The sequence below is a fragment of the Uloborus diversus genome, chromosome 2, assembly GCF_026930045.1.
Source record: "Uloborus diversus isolate 005 chromosome 2, Udiv.v.3.1, whole genome shotgun sequence".
NCBI classification, from domain to species: Eukaryota; Metazoa; Arthropoda; class Arachnida; order Araneae; family Uloboridae; genus Uloborus; species Uloborus diversus.
Window position 1 is genome coordinate 111,573,175 of NC_072732.1, and position 6,883 is coordinate 111,580,057.

Genomic DNA, 6,883 nt, shown 5'->3' on the forward strand with positions numbered 1-6,883 from the left:
ACTGCATCGCGTTTTCCCTCAAATGTTTTCATAAATTTTACATATTATTGCAAAGAGTAAAATCTTATTGATGCAAAGTAACTATCAAAGCTTTATAGATAAATTATAGATTTAATAAATTTAGAAACTTATATTTTTTAAGGTAATGCAAGTTTGCTAAATAGTTTTTTTTTTCCTTTTTTTAAATCAATGCAACTTTCCTATTAGGTACATAAATATACAAGGCAAACCAACTAAGTTTTTTTTAAATTACATGGAGAAAAAATCCAAGTAGCTCTTTTTTTTATTCATTCAATTATCATTCTTTTTTAGTCTTTTGCACTTCAAAATAGTCCAAAAAGCATATTTCAACCAAAACTTCACTTACTATCTAATTTGCTTGATTACTTAAGATTTATTGAGGTTGATTATGTACCATTGAAGCGATGCATAGTGTATATACATTTTACAGAATATTCACATGACAAAAGAAAAAAAAAGAACTAAAGAAGTGCATGAACATTTAGAGTAGGCATAATTGTGCTTATACCTGCACACTTTTTGCATCTCCGATAGACGATGCAGTGAAAACAAGAAAAGAAACTATATAAAATTATGAAAACAGAAAATATTTACGTAACTCAGTGCTCTTATTAAAAAAAAAATAATGCCAAATTATCACCCTTCAAAGAACTTTTTTAATCCCAATAAAAAAAAAGACTCATGTATAAATGGTGGGAGAATCAATAAACACTCATTTTTAGGAGTCTTCATTATTAAAATATATTGAAAGAGTATTTTCATACTGAGTCTTTTAATTATTTTTTTTTCTTTGATAAAAAAAATTGTATTCCTAAATGCGTTAAACCAGGAGAAATAATGTCTCTCTACAATGGAAAGCACAATGATTTTCGTAAAATCTAATTGTCCTGTTTCTATAATTGCTGTCACTGATACATTTGGTAAATAAATTACATGATTTCTAACTCTTTTAAAAATCTTTAAACAAAATAGGTGTTGGTCTTATGATTTTAAAAGTTCTGTAATGTACATCAGACTAGTGATTCATTAGTAGATACTGCAAAATACCTACCATGTTTAAGAATGCGTGATTTTAATTTTACTTTTATTTTTTATTTATCGTAGATAGCTATGATTATGAGGAAATCAATTTACAAGAATTTATTCTTGATTATTTGTAATTAATAATGTCTCAACTATCACAGCCAATTTTTCTTTGATTATTTTTACCAAGGCTCATTTACGTAAAGTATTTTTTATAATAGCTAACGATTTTCAAAAAATATTGTCCTATAATAAAGCTATTTTGTCTAACATTTCAGCATATAATTATATGAAAGGCTCATTGAAGAACAGAATTACAAAAAAATATTTCTCACAGCATGATTTCGAATTGAATATGTAAAATCGTATAAAGTACGTATTCACTACGCAAATCTTTAATTAAGCTGCAATGATAATTAATGAAGTTTTACAGTTCATAGCAACTACCATACACTCACTTCCTTTCTCATTAAACTCACTAAAAAGAGTCCTAATTGAATTAAAATTGTTTCTCAGAATTTTAATTGCCTATTTTTTAGAAGTGATTTTTTTCAAATAGAAATTGTTTTAAAATCTTCAACTGAGAAAAAAATCGTTCAAACATGGAATCATTTCTGTTAAAGCATTAATAAATTTAATAATTAACTTTTTCTTTTATTTAAAAGAAATGATGAGAATGTGAAGCATTACTTTTGCTTCCTCAATTTGAACTTTAATTAAAAAACCAATAGAAATCGTGCTGCCAGGTACTTTACGAAAGAAACTCAGACGAAGTTTCATAATTCAATAGTTTTTCATCACTTCTTCCTTTTAGCTCATTGCAAGTTCACTGTGTATTTAACGCTAATAGTCTAAAAAGTTTCCTTCCTAGAAAAAATTGCAATTTATAATTTTTGGAAGAGTTTCGTATATTTTAAACACTTGATTAGTGTAAAAGACAATTAAACAGTTGAAAGCAAAATGCAGACACGTATTTAAGATATTTCGCTTACTACCCCTAAGCCAGAGCTAAGGCGGAATTACATGCAATAAACCAGACAGCCCGGTTATCACGTCCAGAGACTGCAGTTTCGTTCTTATTAGTACTGATCATTCTGGATTAAATAGCCGAGCTCAGGGTTCCGAGCTCAGATTTTTGAAACAGAAAAATACTACATTTTTGGTGCCATCTAAAAAACATGAAATAAACGATCTCATGTGTGCCTCACATGACTTCTTTTTATTATAATTTAATGTAATTTTCCCATTATTAGTAATTTTAATGTGATTCAATAGTTTACTCTCTAAATATCACCAACAGTGGCCAAATTGAAACCAGATTAAAAAATAAAGAAAATCGCCAAATTTATCGCCAAGTTGGCGAAAAAATTTGACGACCAAAAGACTGGCGATGTATCGCCAAGTGTCCGCCAAATTGTAACACCACTTGAGTTTACATCTAAATTAACAATGATTTCAGCCCAAAAAGGGGCAAAAGACCCCTTTAGATATACTCGAATGCAACCAAAAACGGAGGTGCACAACTAGATCCCACTAGGAGTCTACGTAACAAATTTCAGCTTTCTAGGACATACCGTTCTTGAGTTATGCGACATACATACGTACATACAGACGTCACGAGAAAACTCGTTGTAACTGACTCGGGAATCGTCAAAACGGATATTTCGCGTGTCTATGCGTTCTTAGGCACTTATCTATGTGTGTGAGTAAAATGGAAATTAAGGTCGATTTTTGAGTGAAAATTTTTTTGCAAATACAATACTTCCTTTTTTGTAAAAGGAAGTAAAAATATCAGTACTTCGGCAAGTTATTAATGATTTGTTAATGTTTAAATATCTTTATAGTAATAAATGTACTTAATTATTCATTTTATTTTTCCCTTTCGGCAACTATTGCCAGACGTAGTATTCCTGATACTACGGTAGTATTTGAAATACTACACCCGGGGGTAGTATTTCAAATACTACCGGTAGTATTTCAAATACTACCCCCCCCACCACCCGGGGGTATATTTTGGGGCGAAAAATACTACGTCTGGCAACTCTGGCCGAGCTGCACTGTCAAAAATGAAACGCTCAATTTTGACGATTCGGCAATCCTCGAGCACTATTTCGTAATTTTCGACGATCCTTTCGTCACCGAATCACGTGATATTTGACGAAACCAGAAATCTCAAATTTTTCACGAAATTATTTCGTCCCAATTTCGTTACATTGCAGTGCATTCTGGGAATTTTCGTTTCAATCTTGTACTTGCTCGTTAAATTATCTTACCTCAATTATTCTAAAGGATTCATAAAAAAGGTTAGTAATTATTGAAATTTGTATGTGCAATGTGCCTTCTTTTATGTATTGTTACATTTTTGTTTAGTGTTGTGTTTGTAGTTATATTTAAAACACATTAAAATTGAAAACGAACGGTTCGATTAGGTTTAGAATTATGTGTGTGTTAACTTTGAGTCACCTCCACGTTAGGCTTAGCTAGCGTTGTTTTTTTTATTTGTAAAAGAAAATGTTGGTTCGTTGACATTTGTTTCCAAAAGCGTACTTCCTTTATTTCGTTAAAAAAATTACAAACATGACTAAAGAGTTTGTACGAATTTAAACTTACAAAAAAAAACCCCTCCACCGTAGCTTAACTAACACAGATGATAAATACAGCGCTTTTATAAAAGGCATAGAACTTTGAAGCTTTTAATTTCAACATGGAATATATTAATTACATGGTTATGTGCTTTCATTCTTCTCCATGAATTTAAAAAAAAATAATTCTGTTAAACGAAGTGTATTTTTTAGTTTAATAATTCAAATTTGTTTCATTCTGCATTTTTATTTTCTTAAACAAATACTATATACCAATCCCCCAATATGCTTACCAGCTTACCCCACGTTGTTTATATAATCTCTTTCCCTGCGGCAGATGTTTCTAGCAATAAGTGCTTATGTTCAATATTTGTGCAGCTTTTTTTTTTACTTGCATAAACATGAAGTAAAGTAAATATCAATTTGATAAAATCATTTTAAGATAGAGAAAATATTAATTTCCATAAAGAACTCTATATTTGTGCTTGATATTTCAGCAGAATATTTTCAATATTTTTTCAATTTTTCCGCAAATCAAAATAAATTATTTAAGTGAAGTTTTAATGTTTAACCTCGATTTAAAAAGAAAAGATAGTATAGCATGTTTGAAAATTGTAATAATAATAGTAAGCATTTTTTGTTGTTTATTTTCCCACTTCATGCACTAAATTTATAAGTTTTTCTATGTCAATTTGTGTTACATGATTTGTCATTATTATGAATTTTTCCATTATACATAGTTTCTACAGCTAAAATAAATGCAGCATTAATTTTATTGCCATATTTGCCGCCTCAAGATATTGTCAACAAAAAGTGAGAAATCCCGGTCTACATTAAATCAGACTAAGAAGTATTTTATAGATGATTTCCAATAAATCCAAATCTTTTAGTTGGAGTTGTGATTTTGCTGGATATAAAGTAAAATGCCTGAAAATTTAACCGAACTTCAATTGAAAAATTGAAAGGATAATGAAAATATATGAAAAATTAAAAGGATAATGAAAATATATGATAAGCTTTATATATGTAACAAGCTTTGCTCACCACACTAGAACCTATTTTCATTATATACCTTTGAAAAAAAATCCATTGATATCAGTCAATTAGTTCTCAAGACACAAACAAACAAGAAAATGCACTTAGTTATTGGGTTTCCCCTATCTTTTTCAACTCTTCTCCCTTGCCGTTTTTTTTTTATTTACTGCGTGAAAATTGCATATTTTAAAAATCAAATATGCTTAGTTAAAAGGTGATACCCCCATCGTCTCCGTCCCAAACTAGTAAGTAGAGTTATGTTTGAATATTTTTGTACTAGTGATTGATTCTGATGATTTTATGATTTTGTTCGAATATTTTGTAAAGATTTCAAGGTACTATACTATCAATTAACAACTTTATTTGGCAAGCATTCTCTCTTAAAATCATTACCAGCTGAGTTAAAGAACTCCGAAGTACACACGCCCTTAAGCTACGCCCAATTTTGTAAGTACTCTACCCCCAGTATAGCAGAAAAATCAGTTTTTTTCCTACTAAATCCCTATCCATCAGCTAGAAGATAGCTTTATGTAATTACTAGTCAACTTATGAAATGGAGCGTGGCTTCGAGTGTTGGAGCCCTTGGTTTTTGACTCTAATTGATAGTGGTTTAAGGAGGTAAAGCTCGGTAAGTAAATGTTGTTTATTGATAACATAGCACAATAAAATCTCTGAAAAAAGTGCAAATAAAATCATAATCAACCAGTTTCAGTACTACTTAATTCATAAGTACTTTATTGGAACTAATTTGGGTAGGGGGGGGGGGGGGGGGAGTAGTTCAGAAAACATTCGTGAAGAAAAACGGAACACGAAAATCGGGGGGAAAAAACGGTGTATTTTGGCTATATGGTTAAAATAAAAAATAAATTTAAAAAAAAAAATCACAGATCAACAATTTTCGCACCCTTGATTTTTTTATAGCTCAAAAAAAAAAAAAGGAAAATTCACGACTTGATGTGCAAAAGAATTAACTCGTTTAATGGCTAAATAATGCTGATTCTCGATAAATTGAAGAAACTCTAATGCTAGAATAATTATTCAGAAATTAATTTCAGAAACTGAGAGTCTAGCTGAATAAATGAAAATTTTGTTCATCCGCTGTAAAAAATAACTCATTCTTCTTGCAATCTGCTTGAAAAAAAAGCTGCCAGCATCGAAATAATCATATATTTTGAAAAATATGAAAATTAAAATCAGGTGCTTTTCAAAGTCACAAGCGAATCGTAGCTTTTTAACTTAAGAAAAAAAACCCCTCAGATTTTGAAAGAAATCGTGAAAACATGTTTTATTTCAGAAACAAATTGCTGAATTTAATCGTAAAAACTTTCCTCGAAATAGAAAAAAGATCCATGTGCGTGAGGGCATACACACATGGACTTAAACCTTTACTTATTATGTATATATACTATTTTTAAAACTTTTTTAGGATGGATCCAACATCACGGAGATAATCAGAACAAGGACAGACGAAGACGTTTTCATAATATATAACAATATTCTAAGTGTTCGTATATTATACATTGATTTCTTGTTACAACATGTTTGGAAATAAAAATAAAAAACTTAGGGATAAAAAGCAAAGGTATATTGTTATAATTATTTAACAAACATTACACTAAATTAATTTTACCAAAAGATTTATTTCACATTTGCATTTTTTTAAGATTTATATTTTCACAAATACCTTTTGCAATTTTGGAGAGAATTGTTTTCAAAGCATGAAGCATGAAATGCATGCCAATAATAAAGTTCCTGTATTAAGCATAAATTTGGCCAAATTAACATTCTACATACAAGCAAAAATTAATAAAACAAATAATTAATTGGAAAAAGAAAAAGGTAAGCTTTTTCTTAAGATTATCTAATTTTATTTTCTGTATCTAATTTTAGAACAAATATGTACTAACTTAAAGTTGTCCATTTTATTGTACTTTTTCTTTGAAATTTGTGGTTTAAGTTGGATAAAAATCTTTTTTTTTCTGAAATTTTTTCATGCGATGCAATGAAGAAGAAACTTCTCAGCAATTTTCTCCCGAGCATATAATCGATCTAACTGTGCATAAAAGTGGCACAATGATTTATTTTTCCAGAACTAAATGTCTGCTGAGGAAGTAGCACTTTTATATTACCAGTAGGGGCAGGGCGATGTAGGAATTTCTACATCGTGATGCATCGCCATCCTTATATCGCGAACGTAGCGATGTAGTTCAAACAGTTTGAAA